The following is a 20581-nucleotide window of genomic DNA, read 5'->3' as shown; positions in this document are numbered from 1 at the left end:
ATGCCTGTATCTGTAATTTTCACTCCATGCATCTGAAGAAGTGGAGTTTTTTACCCACGAAAGCTTATGCCCAAATAAATCTGTTTGTCTTTAAGGTCCCACTGGACTCCTCATTGTTTTTGTGGATACAGACTAACACGGCTACCCCTCTGATACTTGGTATTCTAGCATTGTTATTTCAGTACATTGATTTGAAGGATAGGTGGCAACCGTAGCAACAGTCCTTTCAGAATTAGAATTCTATAAGCATGATTAGGAAAAAGTCATAAATTAACTTGCTGTATAATTATCTCAGAGTAAAACCTAAATCTCTTCTTTATTAAATGAACTACTGCTTCGATGTATTAGTTTTACACCTTGATAATGATTGTTGGCTGGCTGCATTTCTAGAAATTGGCACCTAGCAGCCAGTAATGGGAGAGTAACTGTTGCAAATGTCTTGAAATCTGTAGGTGCATGCCTTGTAAAAGGTATTGTGCCTGCATTTATTAACTAAGCCCTCTCATTCTATTCCTTACATGTTCAGGACCTGCAAGTATTGCTTTAAATTCATTAGTTGCACTCCAAAATAACATCCCGAATGAGCAACAAACCTGCTGAAAGAAAATGATGATGAAACCCAATTTTGGGTACTGTTGGATAATGAATACAGTCCTTCCCACACTCCTGCAGCTCCAGCTGTTGTGCCCAGCCTAGCCTGGCATTGAGATGGTACTTTACTGGTCTGCCAGCTCTTAATTTTTAGCTTTTAAAGTTAAATTAGGATTCACTTTTAGCTGACTTTTGTAATACAAAAATTAGACACCCTTGGCTATGGGCAAAGACTACTGAAAGCTATGACTGGTTAATAACTTCAAATTTATATATATATATAATGCCAATATCTGCACTGGCATATAGGAATAAGGAGAACACAGATTTAGGTGCCTTTTTTTGGCCTTTTATGCAATTCTAGATGCTGGAATGTAGTTCCTCCCAACCAGCACATGAAGCCAGTACCCTGAGGTTATGTCGACACTGGCAAGTTTCTGTGCCACAAGTTATACCACTTTTATTAAAACACTGGAATAAAACCATTGTTGCATGTCCACACTGTGCTTGCTCCTTATGACGCTGGAGCGCATCCACATTTGCAACGGCAAAGACAGCAGTGCGTTGTGGTAGTATCCCACTATGCAACTGGCTGCAGGGTGCTTTGGGAAGGGTTTGCAGTGCCTCATAGGGCAGGCACGGCATCACATGATGCAGGTTTCCCAATCCCATTGTTCCATGGGCATCCTACTACATTGCTAGCTGCTTTTCAACCAAAGTGTGTGTGCGAGAGGGGAGAGTGTGTGACAGGGAGTGTGTGTGTGTGTACAAAGTGGGGGAGAGAGACAGTGTGTTTTGTGGGACAGAGAGTGTGTCAGCATGCTGTCTTGTAAGTTCAGACAGTGGCAGGGAGCAACCAGTCCTGAGGCAGAGGGAGGGGGAAACCCTGATATCAGCCCCCACCTCCCTCCCTGGGCTCTTTGTACAGCAATCTCTCTGTCTGTCTGTCTGTCTCTTTCTCTTTCTCTCTCACACACTCACACACCTGCCTCTGTGTTCAACAGCAGGACCATTCCACATTAATGATTTGCTTTGTGTCCCGGAGCAGATCAATACAGCACAAAAGGGCTGTCAGAAATGGTGCTTTGAAAGGGGAGGGGCACATGTCTCCAGGGCAGCCAAGTTCAAAACAATGAGCAGAGCGGTCACTTGAGACATTATGGGACAGCTCCAGAGGCGAATTACAGTGCAGAAAGCAATCAAGTGTCTACACTGGCAATAGAGTGCTGGAGCCATAGGCACCAACTCCATGGGTGCTCCAGGGCTGGAGAACCCACGGGGAAAAATAGGTGGGTGCTCTGCACCCACCGGCAGCTCCCTGACCTGCCCCCCCGCCCCAGCTCACCTCTGCTCCATCTCCTCCCTTCAGTGCACCGCATTCCCGCTTCTCCCCCAGCTCCCAGCAGTTGCTGCCACAAAACAGCTAATTCATGGCGGCAAGTGCTGGGGCGGGGGGCGGGAGATGAGAAGGGGGAATGTGGCATGCTCGGGGAAGAGGCGGGGCCGGGGTGGGGATTTGGGGAAGGAGTCCAATAGGGGCAGAGAGGGGGCAGAGTCAGGTAGGGACTTTGGGGAAGGGGTTGGAATGGGGGCAGGGCATGGGCAGGAGTGGAGTCGGGGCAGGGCCGGGGGCGAGCACCCACCGGTGCTGGGAAAAGTTGGTGCCTATGGCTGGAGCCTCGATGAGAGTTGTAAGGCTATTTGCGCAAAGGTGGTTTTTTGCAGCACTGCAACTGAGGAGTTTCTGCGCGCAAAGTAGCTTGGCAGCGTGTACATGTCTGCAGTTTGAGCGCAAAAAGCTGCTTTACTGCGCAGAAGCTTGCCAGCGTAGACAAACCCTAAGACATGAACAAGGCCACTCCCTAAAAAAGTGGATTGCTGTCTGTCTCCAACAGGTGGAGCATCAGTACACTTGCTGGCTGAGAGGAAAATCCAAAACAAAAGCCTGCAGAGATTTCTAGCCACAGATTGGTATGCACTTGGAAAATTCACTGTATACAATCTATTTACACCTTTAAGATCCAGGTTCTTAAAGACGATTAGGCTTTTTGAAAAAGCAGAGTTAGTATAACTCATACATAGCAACAATAATTTCCTTAACAAAACTTTCCAAACAATCTCAAAACTTCACTTTTTTGTCCAGAATGCAGACACACACTTAAGGGGAGTGCCTTAGGAATGACAACTCCAGTTCAGCACCTACACGTTTTGAATGAGATGCAGCTGGTGTGGCCTTATGCTTAAACTGAAATATTCAGTTTTACAAAATAGATTTAACCTTTTTTACTCTTTATTTCATTATCCCTTGTTTCCTTTGGGACATTGTAAAATGTGCTTGTAGCAAAAGCAAAAGTCTCTGAAGTTCAATATAAAGAATTGTACATACCTGGGACAACAGACATGCACCAAACATTGTTTTTTTAACACAGGTTTCTTTGTACTAGTTTCATGCAGCAGTTGGTAACTATAAAGTCTCCTTGCCAGAGGATGTTGTAAAGGCCAAGACCATAACAGGGTTCCGAAAAGAACTAGATAAATTCATGGAGGATAGGTACATCAATGGCTATTAGCAGGGATGGTGTCCCTAGCCTCTGTTTGCCAGAAACTGGGAATGAGCAACAGGGGATGGATCACTTGATGATTACCTGTTCTGTTCATTCCCTCTGGGGCACCTGGTACTGGCCACTGTTGGAAGACAGGATACTGGGCTAGATGGAACTTTGGTCTGACGCAATAGGTCCATTCTTACGTTCTTATAAAGTCATGGCTGTAGCTTGATTATAATTTAATTTGGCCAGGAGTTTTCCTCCATCGAACATTAGAATAAAATATAGCTAGCAAGAAATTTAACAGTAACCAAAGAACAGGCTTGTGGTATTGTAAAGAATCCACATAACATGAGAAGTCTTCAAAATACGCATCCAATCAGTTTGTGACGGGTTGGATCAGAGAAACCCCTTTGGGAACTGCCAACTGATGTGCCAAGACTACTACTGCCCCTGCTTTACCTGCCAGCTCAGGACTCCAGCACCCTGTGTGACATTGCACTCTATATGATTTTATGAAAATCATAAAGTGTGGGCCATACAATCCCGTCTGCTCCAACACAGACCCAGGGTCTGAACCACGTGCCCCAAAGCTGCAGTCTTAACTGAAAGCAACTTACTAGAAGTGTTCCTGTCTTTAACACTCAGATGCCCAACTCCCAATGGGGTCCAAACCCCAAATAAATCCGTTTCATAAACTCATAAATTGTTCGTCCTCTATAACACTGATAGAGAGATATGCACAGCTATTTCCCCCTCCCCCCGCCTGTATTAATACAGACTCTGGGTTAATTAATAAGTGAAAAGTGATTTTATTAAATACAGAAAGTAGGATTTAAGTGGTTCCAAGTAGTAACAGACAGAACAAAGTGAATTACCAAGTGAAATAAAACATGCAAATCTAAGCCTAATACAGTAATACAACTGAGTACAGATAAAATCTCACCCTGAAAGATGTTTCAATAAGTGTCATAGACTGGATGCCTTCCTAGTCTGTGCACAGTCCTTTCCCCTGGTACAGCCCTTGTTCCAGCTCAGGTGGTAGCTAGGGGATTCCTCATGATGGCTGCCCCCTTTGTTCTGTGCCACCCATTGATATATCTTTTGCATAAGGCGGGAATCCTTTATCCCTCTCTGGGTTCCCACTCCCTCCTTCAATAGAAAAGCATCAGGTTAAAAGGGATTCCAGTTCAGGTGACATGATCACATGTCACTGTAAGACTTCATTGCCCACTTGCCAGCACACAGGTATACAGGAGGACTTACAGGTAAAACAGAGCCATCTGCAGACAATTGTCCTGGTTAATGGGAGTCATCAAGATTCCAAACCACCATTAATGGCCCACACTTTGCATAATTACAATAGGCCTCAGAGTTATATTTCATACTTCTAGTTTCAGATACAAGAGTGGTACATTTATACAAATATGATGACCACACTCAGTAGATTATAATCTTTGTAATGATACCTTGCAAGAGACCTTTTGCATGAAGCATATTCCAGTTACATTATATTTAAACTCATTAGCATATTTTCATAAAATCATATAGAGTGCAATGTCACACAGTTTCTTTCATAACTTTAGATAAGGAGGCTTCTTGTGTTCAGCATGGATTCTTGCAGGTAAAGCCAGTGAAGTGGAACACTTTACTCATGAGTGACTAATGGCTCTTTTGAAACCAAATCCAACTTGGAATTGTAAATCTCTATTGGTGGTAATATCTAATAAGCCTGCATATTTATGATGCAAATTCCATCAGCAAACTATAAACCAAATAAATGAAGCTAAGGATATAGTTGCATTTCATTTAACAGTAGGAAAGTTCAGAGTGGAGAATGAGTGGGTTTGTCTTTTTCTAGAGATGAGATGCTGTAGTTTGTGCAATATGACATTATTCATAGGGGATTTGATTAGTGTTTTGCTGTTTTAAATGTCATTCTGCAGCTAGAGGGGATACTTGGCATAATGTCTATTCATAAAGAAGTTACCTCCACTTCAGCAGAGAAGCTGCCTCTGCATTGTTCCCCTCTTTACTTGAACCCCTGATTTACGTTTCATTAAACATTCGGTGACAACCTGATAGATTCACTGCATCACACACCTTATTTTCTGTTGATCAGGAAGACAGGCAGCTGACAGGAAACTCAGCTGGCTAAATATACCTTTCTGGTGCCAGCTTGCCATTTTTCACATAGCTGTCACTGACTCTCTGGTACGTGCAAATGACTGGACAAGATTATACTGCTGGCAACGGTCACTGAGATGGCTATTGAACCAGCTCTTGTCTCCAACGCGCATATCAAAATAGGCAGCTGCCCCCGACAAGCCACAGACAAATCTGTGGTTCACATCAAAAAAGAGTGGGATTAAAGCAATAATCAGGGATAGCCAGTTTCCAACACCCGTGCACTGACTAGTATGAGTAGCCCCATTGATTGTATATGTTTGCAGATTGCCAATAAATGCAGTGTTCTACCCAGGGCCGGCTCCAGGTTTTTTGCTGCCCCAAGCAAAAAAAGCCAGAGTGCTGCCGCCAAAGGGAAAACAAACAACCCCGCCCTCCGGTGTGCTGCCCCTGAAAAGAGCCACCCCCAAAGGGCTGGAATGCCGCCCCTTGAGAAGAGCTGACCCAAGCACATGCTTGGAATGCTGGTGCCTAGAGCTGGCCCTGGTTCTACCTTTGCACAGTATCAGGGGATAAACAGCAGGTCTGGTCTCTATCAACAGCACTATCAATGGCAGCCCCCTTGTTACGCTAGTGATGGGTGGGAGGGACTCAGTTTCATTCTTGCATGAATCTTCCAACTACTTGCCTTCTGGTGCATATGTCTCTCATCCCTGGCTCCGGGTTCCTCCTCCCTGGAACTCTCCTGTCTGACTCTAATACCAGCTCCTAAACTAAGCTGAAAAGTTTAAAATTGGAACAACTACATCTGTACCACAAAGTGTCATTATCTATATTCTACTAAATCGCCTGTAAATCTGCATTCACAATATATAGCCTGCGAAAATTAAGCCTTGGGATATTTAAATACTCTTAATTCACACTGTAGGCAGATTTTCTACCACTGCTTTACTGAATGACAATTAGTCTGGTGTGATTGTGGATTCTAAATTGTTAGGCTGCCTAGAATAGTGGATTGGCATCTTTGCTGATTTAAGTATAAGGGCTAGGTTTTGCCAGACTGAGGGTATGGCTACACTTACAGATGTGCAGCGCTGGGAGTTACAGCTGTCTTCGTACAGCTGTGTAGGGAAAGCGCTGGTGTGTGGCCACACTCACAGCTACCAGCGCTGCAGTGTGACCACATTTGCAGCATTTACAGCGCTGTTGGGAGTGATGCATTATGGGCAGCTATCCCAGCATTCAAGTGGCAGCAACGTGCTTTTCAAAAAAGGGGGGTGGGGTGGAGTGTGACAGGGAGCGGGGGAGAGAGAGAGAGAGTGGATTTTTGGAGCCAACACTGTGTATCAGCTCCCTGCCTTGCAAAATCTGAAAATTTCCCTGACCCCTTACTCTTAACTGCAAACAGCCTGCAGACCAGATAAGCAGCTGCTCCAATGGACTCCATTTCTCACCCCTGCCCCCGCTGTTTCTCTCCTCAAGCAAACACTCATCCCCCTGCCTGCCTCATTCACAGCAAGGTAGTGGGTTCTCAGTTGATTGTTCACAGTCAGTTACAGATTGATCACAGCAAACAGGAGCTGTGTTTGTTTTTTAGATAAGCAGCGACTGGAGCCCCGAGTTCACAACAAAACAAAGAGAGGCATCATAACAAAACAAAGAGAGTAATTTAGTTAAAAGCATTCTGGGATATCTCCTAATACCCTGGAGGCCAATAACAGCGCTGGTGTGTGGCCACACTTTACGAGCAGCGCTGCAGCACCAGCACTGCAATCGTTATACCCCAAGCAGACCCAGGTATTCAGCCAGCGCTGCAGCCAGGGAGTTACAGCGCTGGATGTGCCCTGCAGGTGTGGACAGTTACTAATTGCAGTGCTGGAAAGCCTCCACCAGCGCTGCAACTCTCAAGTGTAGCCATACCCTGAGTATGGAGCAGTGCATAGGTGCCCTGCCTCAGGGAGAGCACTTGGAAAGCACTGAGTCTCAGGCCTGGTCTACACTACGCATTTATACCAAATTTAGCAGCGTTAAACCGAATTAACCCTGCACCCGTCCACACAATGAAGCCCTTTAATTCGATACAAAGGGCTCTTAATATTGATACCTGTACTCCTCCCCGACGAGGGGAGTAGCACTCAAATCGGTATTGCCATTTTGGATTAGGTTAGTGTGGCCGCAATTAGATGGTATTGGCCTCCAGGAGCTATCCCACAGTGCACCATTGTGACCGCTCTGGACAGCAATCTGGAGTCGGATGCACTGGCCAGGTAGACAGGAAAAGCCCCGCGAACTTTTGAATTTCATTTCCTGTTTGCCCAGCGTGGAGAGCTGATCAGCACAGGTGACCACGCAGATCTCATCAGCACAGGTAACTATGCAGTCTAAGAATCGAAAAAGAGCTCCAGCATGGACCACACAGGAGGTACTGGATCTGATCGCTGTATGGGGAGAGGATTCCGTGCTAACAGAACTCCGTTCCAAAAGACGAAATGAAAAAACATTTGAAAAAATTTCCAAGGCCATGATGCAGAGAGGCCACACTAGGGACTCAGTACAGTGCCGTGTGAAAGTTAAGGAGCTCAGACAAGCCTACCAGAAAACCAAAGAAGCAAACGGAAGGTCCGGGGCAGGGCCGTAAACATGCCACTTCTACGCTGAGCTGCATGCAATTCTAGGGGGATCCGCCACCACTACCCCACCCCTGACCGTGGATTCCGAGGTGGGGGTAATCTTAGCCATGGCTGAGGATTCTGCGGACGGGGAAGATGAGGAGGAGGAGGAAGAGGAGGACGAGCTTGCAGAGAGCACACAGCACTCCGTTCTCCCCAACAGCCAGGAGCTTTTTCTCACCCTGACGGAATTACCCTCCCAGCCCTCCCAAGCCACTATCCCAGACAATGAAGCCATGGAAGGGACCTCTGGTGAGTGTACCTTGTAAATATAAGACATGGTTTAAAAGCAAGCATTTTTTAATGATTAATTTGAACTGAGGACTTGGGATGCATTTGCGGCCAGTACAGCTACTGGAAAAGTCTGTTAACATGTCTGGGGATGGTGCGGAAATCCTCCAGGGACATCTCCATGAAGCTCTCCTGGAGGTACTCCAAAAGCCTTTGCAGAAGGTTTCTGGGCAGCGCAGCCTTATTCCGTCCTCCATGGTAGGACACTTGACTACGCCATGCATGTAGCAAGTAATCTGGTATCATTGCATGACAAAACCTAGCTGCGTATGGTCCCGGTGTTTGCTGGCATTCAAGCAACATCCGTTCTTTATCTCGCTGTGGTAACCTGGTTGAAATACGGGAATTTAATTAAGGGGACAGAGATGGCCATTCCTACTGGGCTGTTTGCCTGTGGCTTAAAAGAAATCCTTCCCTGCAGTTAGCCAAGCAGAGGGAGGAGGAGGGGGGGGATTGGCACTGAGCTTTTTCGCGTTTGGCTAGCAGGGATCTTCCATGATACCAGCCATGCGGTGGGGGAGGGGTAAAGCGATCATCCCAGAGAATTGGATGGGGGGTGGTTCTGGTGCTGCACGTTAACAGGAAAGAAGCAGCACTCAACGGGCTTTGCTTGCTATTTGAGAAAGGAGGGCGCTGGATATATGAAGGCTGCAGAAGCCGAAAGACAATGGCTTACCATGACCGCATGCAAGCTGAATTCCGCTGCCCAGACCTGTGTCTGTGATCTAACACCAAAGCCACAGGCACTCAATATTAAGATGCAAAATGCGACCTTTGACAAAAACTATATATGGTGTAAGGTGTGTAGTGTTGTTTGTTGAAAGATAGTAACTATTGTGTTCTGTAAAATGTATTAAATAATACTTCTTTTTTTTTCCTCCTCTTCCTGCAGCTGCAAATTTTTCTCCCTCTCTCCTCTCATCCCCGCTATCTCAGAAGGCGCGGAAAAAAAAAGACGCGAGACGAAATGTTCTCGGAAATCATGGAAGTGACCCGCAATGAAAGAGCTCATCTGAATGAGTGTAAGGACGTGGTAGCAAAGTACAGGAAAGATGCCAGTGAATGTGAGGAGAGGAGACACGCTGGAGATGAGAGGTGGCGGCAGGCAGATCAGCAGTGGCGGGATGCAACGCTGGGGCTGCTGCGTGATCAAACTGACATGCTCCAGCCTCTGGTAGAGCTTCAGGAACGGCAGCAGGATCACAGAGTGCCGCTGCAGCTCCTGTATAACCACCCTCCCCCGTCACCATGTTCCATATCCTCCTCACCCAGACGTGTAAGAACGCGTGGGGGGAGGCTCTGTGCACCCGCCCATTCCACCCTAGTGGACAGCCCAACCAAAAGGCTGTCATTATTTTGAAATTTTTTTAGTGGCCTTTTCCTTCCCTCCTATCCTCCTCCCAAACTGCACCTGGGCTACCTTGTCAGTTCTCTCCCTCTTTTTATAATGAATTAATAAAGAATACATGCTTTTTAAACGATAGTGACTTTATTTCCTTAAGCAAGCTGTAATCGAAGGGGGAGGGTGGGTTGCTTACAGGGAATGAGTCAATCAAGGAGGGGGGTTCATCAAGGAGAAGCAAACACAACAGTCACACCGTACCCTGGCCCGTGATGAAACTGGTTTTCAAAGCTTCTCTGATGCGTACCACTTCCTGGTGTGCTCTTCTAATCGCCTCTAATTTGCCTCAGCCTCCCACCCCGCCATAAAGGTCTCCCCCTTACTCTCACGGAGATTGTGGAGCACACAGCAAGCAGCAGTAACAAAGGGGACATTGCTGACTTGCTCAGACCTCAGCCAAACCAATGTGCGCCAGCGCGCCTTTAAATGGCCAAATGCACATTCTACCACCATTCTGCACTTGCTCAGCCTGTAGTTGAACAGCTCCTGACTACTGTCCAGGCTGCCTGTGTATGGCTTCATGAGCCATGGCATCAAGGGGTAGGCTGGGTCCCCCAGGATAATGACAGGTATTTCAACATCCCCAACTGTTATTTTCTGGTCTGGGAAGTAATTCCCTTGCTGCAGCCGTTTAAACAGAGTAGTGTTCCTGAAGACGCGAGCGTCATGAACCCTTCCTGGCCATCCCACGTGGATGTTGGTGAAACGTCCCTTGTGATCCACCAGTGCTTGCAGCACTATTGAAAAGTACCCCTTGCGGTTTATGTAGTGGGTGCCCTGGTGCTCCGGTGCCAAGATAGGGATATGGGTTCCATCTATCGCCCCACCACAGTTAGGGAATCCCATTGAAGCAAAGCCATCCACTATGGCCTGCACGTTTCCCAGAGTCACTACCTTTCGTAGCAGCAGCTTAGTGATTGCTTTGGCTACTTGCATCACAGCAGCCCCCACAGTAGATTTGCCCACTCCAAATTGATTCCCGACTGACCGGTAGCTGTCTGGCGTTGCAAGCTTCAGAGGGCTATTGCCACTTGCTTCTCAACTGTGAGGGCTGCTTTCATCTTGGTATTCTGGCGTTTCAGGGCAGGGGCAAGCAAGTCACAAAGTTCCATGAAAGTGCCCTTACGCATGCGAAAGTTTCGCAGCCACTGGGAATCGTCCCAAACCTGCAACACTATGCGGTCCCACCAGTCTGTGCTTGTTTCCCGGGCCCAGAATCGGTGTTCAATGGCTATAACCTGCCCCATTACCAGCATGATCTCCAACGCACAGGGGCCCGCGGTTTGAGAGAATTCTATGTCCATGTCCTCATCACTCTCATCGCCACGCTGCCGTAGCCGCCTCCTCCTCGCCTGGTTTTGCAAGTCCTGGTTCAGCACAGACTGCATGAGAATGCGCGAGGTGTTTACAATGTCCATGACTGCTGTCTTGAGCTGAGCAGGCTCCCTTCTTGCCGTGCTATGGCGTCTGCATAGTTCACCCAGGAAAAAAGGCGCGAAATGGTTGTCTGCTGCTTTCACGGAGGGAGGGGTGAGGCTGTACCCAGAACCACCCACGACAATGTTTTTTGCCCCATCAGGCACTCTGATCTCAACCCAGAATTCCAATGGGTGGGGGAGACTGCGGGAACTATGGGATAGCTACCCACAGTGCAACGCTCTGGAAATCAACACTAGCCTCGGTACATGGATGCACACCGCTGAATTCAAGTGCTTGGTGTGGCTGCATGCACTCAACTTTATACAATCTGTTTTAAAAAACGGTTTCTGTAAAATTGGAATAATCCCTTGATGTAGACATACCCTCAGAGACACAACTTCTCCTCTCTTGAATTGGCAAGAGTAAATGATTATTTACTATTTCAGGGGGCAGCATCCTCCCTACTGCAAGCCCAGTACACTGGTAAGTAGTGGGGGCAGCACCATGGGTCTGCCACTCCCCATCCCTTCCTGTCCATGGGGGATAGTCTGGGCTGTGCAGCCCTTCAGCCACATAAGGGATGGAGTTGGGGCTTACTCCTCTGCACAGCCACGTAAGATGATCTATGCAGTCAATATAAATAGTATACAAAATCCATGAAATCAATATAGATAGTATGCAATGACAACGCAAGTAAAATAGAGCAGACACTCCACAGGTGTAACTCAAAACTCTTAATAAAAAAAAGTCCCTAGGAACTAAGCATTCAAATCGTTCTTGGTATAAAGAAATGCATAGGACTGGGAAAGGCATGTCACCTCAAAATTGTCTCTTTCTAGATGAGAATAGGCTAGTCTGTCTGTGCTTCAAATGGATACGGGATTTCGTTCCAGGGCTTTGCACACAAGGAAGATTGTGTTTGCAAGGATGTGTGCATGTGTGGTAGGGGGAAGTGACTACAGAATGAGACATGTACAGAGGGAGTCACTTCCAGAGATAATCAGTGGCCACATAATGAGCAGCCTACCCAGCGGAATATTGATTAGTTAGCGCTGGCAAGGTTTCACTCTAGGAAGGTCAGTATTCCTGCCAGCTGCCTTGTATAAGACAAAGAAAGCCTCAGCAAATTATAAATGGCAGGGTTTTATTTGGGAGACACCACTTGGGCTCATAGTAGGGAAACGTTTGGCCGTAAAACTAACAAACATGAAACATCAACCATCCTGTTAACTTTTGCTAATAAGGATCAGTGTATTTTATTAAATGCAATCTAAAATTTGCCCTCATAGAACTTTTTTACTTGCAACTAATATTAGAGACTATGACTTGTCATTTCTACTGGTGGTGGGGGGGCCACGGTTGTTTTGGTTTTTAGTTGCTCGAGGGTCTCATTCCCACACTCCCTCTCCCCTTCGTAAGAAATTGAACAAACAACATTTTGGGGTCTTGCCCAATGCCATACAATTGTATGTTTCATGTCCATTCATTAATGAAATTATTTTAAATATACTAAAACCATCGTTTTTCCTAAGATTAGTCACTTAGTCACATTGCTACAGGAGTGGCATTGGCAGGCAAACAGAACTACTAACAGTCTGATGAAATGAAAAATTATTCAGTCTGTGACTAAAAAGAAATCCTACCTTTTTAGAAGCAGAATCTCCTTTCTCACAGGCTCTCTATGGAAAGAGAAATGGTACAAGTTAGGAGAAGGGGATCTAAAATAGTATTCTACAAGCAAGTTTATTCCTAGTGTAACTCTCTGACTTCAAGTAGAGTCACACCAGGGATTAATTTGGCCCTACGTCTTTGCCAAAGAGAACAACAGAAGCTGGCCAAAGGCAGCTGCTTTTGCATTTCCTCAATGAATCTGTTCATTCTACCCTCATGATGGAGAGGTTGTAAACAAAGGCTCTTCATGATGTCTCATTGTGCTATGCATAATTATACTGTATACACTCCATAACTATACATGCTTCGAGGCACGTTGCAAAAGCGTTCTACTTACCCAGGCTTTTTCTGAGAGGGTGGGTTAAGTGGGGAGAGGATAAGGGTAACAGTTAAAATGAAAAAGGAAAAACCTAGTAGCTGCTTGGGTTGGCAGTTGGGAATGCTCTATAAATAGTGTGGGGGAGGTCAAGATGGAGTTAAGAAAAAAAACTAACAAGACCTGTGCCTAGCATCACCCTGATCACTTGGTTTGTTTTAGCCATTTTGCCCACCCTTTCTTTTTGAGATTATAAGCTCTTTGAGACCAGAACTGTCAGGTTTGTATTGTACCTAGCACAGTGAACTGGATTGGAGTTTTGGGGGATTACATAATAAATATCACCTGGGTTGCTTTCCCCCATAGTCCCCTCAGCCCCACGAAGTTGGGAGACTTTGCCCTCTGAAAATGTGACCCCTCCCCATATGAAAGGGCGCTTCTCAGGAAACTCCATCAAAGGGATCTCAAAGAGTTTTCCCATTTCCTCTGGTCCTTTTCTACAGATTTTTTGGTGGGATAGGGCAAACTGGCCATCCTCGTTTATCAGTCCTGGAGCACATGCAGTCTTCTGTCAGAAGCTGTCTTTTACAGACTCTGTAGAATTTCTGTTGCACAAAAAAATTTACAAACTCTGAACATTGCACTATTTTAATCACAGAATGCACCAGCTTCCTCAGGTTCACTGGTGAAAATCCATATTGCCTAACTATGATCTCCTTTCACTGAGGTAGAAATCAGGAGTTACTCCATTGAAGTCACTGGAATTACAGCAGGGGAAAAAAATAATCTGCTGTAAAATCAGGATAGGGTTCGAATTTATTTAAGTCACGGCTGTTTAGAAAGATTTTTTTTTACCAGGTGGGCGTGCTAGTAGTCCTAGGAAATCTCCACTAGCATCTGGCACACTAGACTATATAGTTACCGTGTAACCATTTAATGAGCCATAGACTCACTCTAATATTGTTATTTAAAGATGCTTCTGTTAATTTCTCTATTGAGTGCAACCCCTCACCTCTGCAGCCAAGTCGTTAGAGCCTGTTGTTTTATTTATGCGCTGGCACTCAAGGGAGTGTCAAACCCCAAGTGCTAGAGGAAAGAAAAATATTAATTGACTTAAATAGAAATTACCTTTGAGGAAAACTCAAGTCAAGTAATTTTCATGCTGTAAAGAAGCACAGGAGGTTGCCATTGTTAAGCTAATGTTTAAAACATGGGTACACAGTTTAGGGCTGACAAAAGGAACACAGCACTCACAAGACAGTTGATGCAGTAAGTTATACTGCACTGTTGCTTTACAGAAACCAACACAGAAAATATCACTATTAAAATGCTACGTTATAAAAATACTCCTCTAAAGATTCCCTCTAGGGAAGTAATATTGCTTGCTGAATTACACCCAAGAAACAACTTAGGGCCTGATTCTGCAATCCTGGCATGGGGCTTTATTAGGACTACTGCCACGAGTAAGTGAATGAGAATTGCAGAATCCAATTCATTGCAAGGAATTTCACCACTGCAAGCAACAAGGTGGTCTGCCTAGGTAAACCCCTTTGTGTTTCACGACTGGAGCACAGTGGCCAGTTCTGGTGTCCACAATTCAAGAACGTTGTTGATTGATTAGAGAGGATTCAGAGAAGAGCCTCCAGAAGGATTAAGGGATTTAGAGACTTGCCTTATGCTGTGTATAGAGATAGATTCATGAGCTCCACCTGCTCAGTTTTACAAAGAGAAAGTTAAGGGGTGACTTAGTATAAGTACATGCATGGGGAACAAAAAGTTGAAAAGCCTATTACCGTCAATCTAGCAGACAAAGATCTATAACACGACCCAAATGCTGGAAGTTGAAGCTAGATAAATGCAGACTGAAAGTCAGTCACAAATTGTAACAGTGAGGGAAATTAATCACTGGAATAATTGACCAACCGCAGTGGTGGATTCTCTGTCACTGGCAATTTAAAAATCCAGTTTGGACATTTTTTCTAAAAGATCTGCTCTACTTCAAACAGGTCTTAATAAATCCTATGGCCAGTGTTATACTGGAGATCCAATTATATGATCACAGTCATCCCTTCTGGGTGTATAATCTGTCAACCTAGAGGATTATAATGCTTTAGCCCTGGTAGGGAACATCTCAAGGAAATTGATGCACACCAGAAAAAGAAAACAGAAAGGACCTGGAAAACCTCCAGGACCCATTCAAGAGATTGCTTTTCCATACTCAAAAGCATAATTTTGTTTACATTTTTTAAAATCTGTAAAAAGCGACAAAGAGTCCTGTGGCACCTTATAGACTAACAGAAGTATTTGAGCATGAGCTTTTGTGGGTGAATACCCACTTCGTCGGATGCATGTGGTGGAAATTTCCAGAGGCAGGTATAAATAAATTTATAAATGTCTTTTTTTTAAATGCCATCTTACCTATTAAAGCAAATTTAATACTTAAAGGTTGCCAATTTGAGTACAACAATATCTATAGAATGAACACAGCATAGACTATGGCTATCCCATGTGTGTGGCCAGTGTGTCTCAATTCTCATTTCTCTTTTGGGGAATCACCTCTAAGGGCAAGAAGGCAGTTGGCCTTTTTATTGACACTGCCAGCATAGTATTAATTAGTGAAGTGGCAATGGTGGTTTTGTCCTCTGTGGACACCTACTTATAAGGGACTGAGAGCACTCAGGCCTTGATTCTGCAAACTGACCTACGTGAACGGACCTCTTTGCTCTATCACGTGAGCAGACCTCTATGCTCCATCGACTCTCATGCTTGATGCACTGATCAGCTTGTGGGATTGGAATATAACTCATTAACACTGAACGGGTCTGAAATGCTAACAGCTTTCATTCACTACGTACGTATCCCCGACTAGACCTGCTTTGCAGCTCACTTCCAATGAGATTTGTCAGAAACAGAGCAGACTCAGCTCACAGGGCTTCAAAGCATCAATTTTGGCTTGTGTGGGTTCTAACCTCGAGTTCCATTTTGCTCTGGGTTCAAATGAAGGCTAAAACACAAAGCTAAATGTTTTTTGTGGCTTGGGGTCAAAACCATCCAGATTTTCACCCAAACCATAAATCAGCCCACGCTTGCTTGAAATTTTGCCCAAGGTTCCTGAAAAGTTCATGAACTTTGGTGAACATGCCCCAAGCTTTACATTGGAAATTAAAAACAAAACAAAACTTTCCACTTTCAACAGGTTTTATTACAAAGATTTTGGCTAGCTCTCATACGGATCCCTTAAAGGAAAACACGGAGATCCTTCCCCATTCCTTGAACTCTTTGCCCAGTCTCCATTTCCCAACATGTCTACATCTAGGTTCCATCTGTGCCTCAGATGGACCTGGGGTCTGGGATGAGACAGAGGCCCAAACCATGGAAACAATTAAGCTTATGCATAACTATTTCACTCACATGGATAAACCCAGTGGGATCAGGGCCGGATGTTTCGTGCCCTAGGCAAAACTTCCACCTTGCGCCCTCCCCCATCCCCGAGCCCCCACCCTGAGGCACCCCCTCCCACGGCAGCTGCCCCCCTCCGCCCTGAGGTGCCCCCCCGTGGCAGCTCCGCCCCAACTCACCCCTGCTCCGCCTCCTCCCCGAGCACACCGTCGCTGCTTCACTTCTCCCGCCTCCCAGGCTTGCAGCGACAATCAGTTTAGGCGCCGCAAGCCTGGGAGGCAGGAGAAGTGAAGCAGCCACGGCGTGCTCGGGGAGGAGGCAGGGCAGGGGTGAGCTGGGGAGGAGAGTTCTCCTGCATGCCGCCCCACCCCTTACTTGCTGCAGGAGGCCCTCCCCGTGCTCCCCTGCCCCAGCTCCCTCCGCCTAAATTCCAGCGGTGACCAGGGCGGCTGAAGTTCTGGCCGCCGCAGTCACTGCCGAACAAAATGCCGCCCCCCAAATCCTAGCGCCCTAGGCGACCGCCTAGGTCGCCTAAATGGTTGCATCAGCCCTGAGTGGGATTACTCAGGTGAGCAATGCTATGCCTGTGCTTAAGCATTTGTGGGATCAGGGCCAAAATTTGCATGTTGTCTCAATGGGATCAAATTGTGACTAAATGAAATAAGGAAATCTTTGAAAAGTGAGTGGTTTTTTTTTTACAGGATCCTCACTGTTAGTGACTCATTTTAGTATAAATGCAGTAATAATTCCATTTTAATAGCTCTGAATGTCTTTGTATTCTTTCATAAATAATGTAAAGTGGTGTTGTACCCATGTGGGTCCAGATCTAAAGAGCTCTGACACTCAAAAGTTTGTATCTTCCACCAACAGGGGTTGGTTCAGTAAAAGACATCATTTCAGCCACCTTGTGTCTCACAGTATGTAAGATCCTCTGCAGTTCACCTTTAGTTTTTGCACTCATTTCTGTGGTCGGTGTCCTGTTTATCTCTGAAGAGCTTCCCCTTTTTACTGATATCAACACCGGGTTTTAATATCAGCTCCTATCAAGCACACTTAAATCCCTGATCATACAATGAGTTCTGTGCAGATTCCGGGGCAAAAAGAGCTATAAGGGCAAAGGCAGAATAGGTGCGATCTTGGGAGAAGGACGTGGAAGCAGATTATCTCTATATGCAACTCCTGAAGCTCCAAAAATAAACATACATCATTCAATTTAAAACCAAACTAGTTTATCCCTGTAAAATTAAAAAAAAACAAAACATTGAAACTTGCTTAAAGCAGCTTTCAAAGTTACCTGCTTTTCTCATTTATTTTTCTCTGTTTCAATTGCCTTTTGAAATAGTTTCCTTCATTGACTAAGGTTTACCATTTTTATCACAGCAATGTTACACTTTTTTAAAAGCCAATTTATACAAGTCTAATTCTGATATTCTGCAAAAAATAACACAAGCAACTTCCTGTAAAGTATCCACCTCCCCAAGGATTGCATATTTTGAAAACAAATGAGGCTTGAAAAACAACCTTTCGATTCTGCAGATTTCATTTCAGTACACTACAGCACAGTTACCTCTTGAGTTTCAAACTTAGCCTGTCCAAGTTGGAAATATATTCTCTATCTAACCTTTTTCTCAGGTGATGAGAGGTTCAGTCTTGCTCCCATTGAAGTCACCTTTTTCATAAGCTTATTGCTGAAATTATTTCCAAGTTGTTCATTATGCAAATTCTGATTTGTTTGACCTTCCATGACACTGACTTCTTCCTAGTGGTCTAGTGACACCTCCTGTAATCTCACATCCTACCCATACAGGACATCCCTGTTATCAGCCTTACACACCTGGTTTTGGTATTCTGACAGAGCTTACAATTTAGCCAAAAGAACATGCAATACACTTTGCTAAAGTCTCCTTTCATCGCCCTTCTCCCTCCCTTCCATATGTTGTCCTAAGAAATTCCACTTTAAGTATTAGATGACTTTTGCCCCAGTAACCTGAATTAAAAACGGTCTAAATTCCACTCCCTCCTCCTTGCTAACAGGTAAGCACCCTTTATATTTCTACTCCTGCTCATTGTCTTATATCTAGAGCCCCCAACCAAGCGTGGGCTCCCTATTGTGCTAGGCACTGTACGTACACGTCGACACGTTCTCTTACCCAAACAGCTACACAGTCTAAAATGAGGCTAAGAATGGGAGAAAGGAAGTACTATCTGTGATGAAGTGGGAATGTTCTTGATGTGTTCTTTGAATACTGAGTGGGGAGTATTGACCTGGGAAGGTTGCAGGGGAGTTTTGCTGGAACTGTCTGCATTGGGGAAGGGAGGATACCTGAGCATGTAACATAAGAACCCAGGAGGGGGGTTGGAGGCCAGGTAACACCTCTGTCCAGGAAACTGGACAAAGGATACAAAGGCTGGGAGAGGAGCCGGGGGAGGCTGAGTGAGACCGCTGGAGGGAGTTTCAGTTTGGAGCTGACTGGGAAATGGAGAGGGACGCCCTGATGGGGCTTGGGCTTCCCAACGGGGCTGTGGCCTCCCTGGGGCCCCCAGATGGAACTAACTAAAGGGGGTCCTGTTGTCTGTACCAACAAGACCTGTTTTGGACTGTGTTCCTGTCATCTAAATAAACCTTCTGTTTTACTGGCTGGCTGAGAGTCATGGTGAATTGCAGGAAGCCGGGGGTGCAGGGCCTTGTCTACCCCACACTCCGTGACACTGTCCCCTTCTTGCAGATAGGGAACTGAGGCAGAGATTAAATTATTTGCTTAAGGCCACTCAGGAAATCAGTGGCAGTGCCAGCGCCAGAAGCTGAACGCAGAACTCTGGTGCCTTAACCACAAGTTCATCCATCCTCTTTTAATTGTTGATCATCAAATCATCTATTTTCTTTCTCCCTTCCAGTAAGGCTACCTGTCCTCACAGACTGTACTTCAGGTTTGTCTTGGAATATCCTAGATCATATAGCATATGAATGGAGAATAGTGATAGGCAACCCACAGAGATTCACTTCAGATACTCATCTTGTACCAATCTCCTGGTGTTGGCAACTAGGCTAAAAAAAACCCCATAAGAACAAGCTATTTATCAATATTTCCCAGGCTTGCTGGCTTCAGCTAGACTGGAAATACCGTGCGAATAGCTTCACTTGTACTATGCTTGCTGCTACCTTGTGCTTTCATTCTGTTCTGTCCCAGGCTATATTAGACCCTTCCAGGAACACCTCGCTGCTACAGGAAGTGGTGGTGATTCAGAAGATGGCTCTCTTCACTTTAAGGCACTATTAACCCAATCTGGTGATAGGGGACACTAAATTGTAGGAAATGCTGTCTTTTGAATGACATGAAAAACCATATCACATTGATCAAAGATCCCAGGGCTCCTTTTGTACAAGTGTGCCCTGGTGTCTTGGCCTGCTTCCAGCAGTGCCAATTTGATTTTTTTGTATTTGTTTCAAGAGCTCGTCCATTGCTCCCTTTACATTCCGCCGATATAAATTCCCCTGCACATTGAGCTTTGCATGCTGTTCTTCACTTCCTGCTAAATTGTGTCTCCATTTTATGATGTCAGTGACTGTACTTGCGTAGGGTCTCTAATTAATTTCTGAAATGGTTTAAGTTTTTCAGGGTCCTGTACAAATGTATTCCAGTATTTTTCACTCAGATTGGGTAGGTGAAAAAAACCCCAAAAAGCAGAAGCACATGGACAGTGTGACAAAGTTCCTCCTCTACCTTGGTGGGTCCTGCACTTATTGGCAGTTTTGGTCACCTCAGTGATCTTCCCCTCTGGTGGAACCCACAGTCTGGGTCAACTCCTCCTGTGTCTGATCAGGAGTTGGGAGGTTTGGGGGGAACCCAGGACCACCCTCTATTCCAGGTTCCAGCCCAGGGCCCTGTGGATTGCAGCTGTCTATAGTGCCTCCTGTAACAGCTGCATGACAGCTATAACTCCTTGGGCTACTTCCCCATGGCCTCCTCCAAACACCTTCTTTATCCTCATCACGGGACCTTCCTCCTGGTGTCTGATAACGCTTGTACTCCTCAGTCCTCCAGCAGTGCACCCTCTCACTCTCAGCTCCTTGCACCTCTTGTTCCCAGCCCCTCACACACAACTCACTGACTAACTGGGAGGCTTTTAACTAGTTCCAGCCAGCCCTTGA

General features: G+C 45.5%; 1 protein-coding gene across 1 annotated transcript in view; it reads right to left on the bottom strand.

Moving 5' to 3' along the window:
* ARHGEF4 (Rho guanine nucleotide exchange factor 4) overlaps positions 1-12707 on the bottom strand; it is a 330462-nt gene extending 317755 nt beyond the window's left edge. The window contains 1 exon segment of the mRNA XM_039487676.1: positions 12689-12707. The gene's annotated coding sequence lies outside the window, so the exon portion shown is untranslated.
* Between the last annotated feature and the right edge of the window lie 7874 nt (positions 12708-20581).

This window comes from Mauremys reevesii, linkage group 9 (assembly GCF_016161935.1).
Source record: "Mauremys reevesii isolate NIE-2019 linkage group 9, ASM1616193v1, whole genome shotgun sequence".
NCBI lineage: Eukaryota > Metazoa > Chordata > Testudines > Geoemydidae > Mauremys > Mauremys reevesii.
The sequence above is the reverse complement of the archived record's forward strand: the minus strand, read 5'-3'. Positions and strand labels throughout refer to the sequence as shown.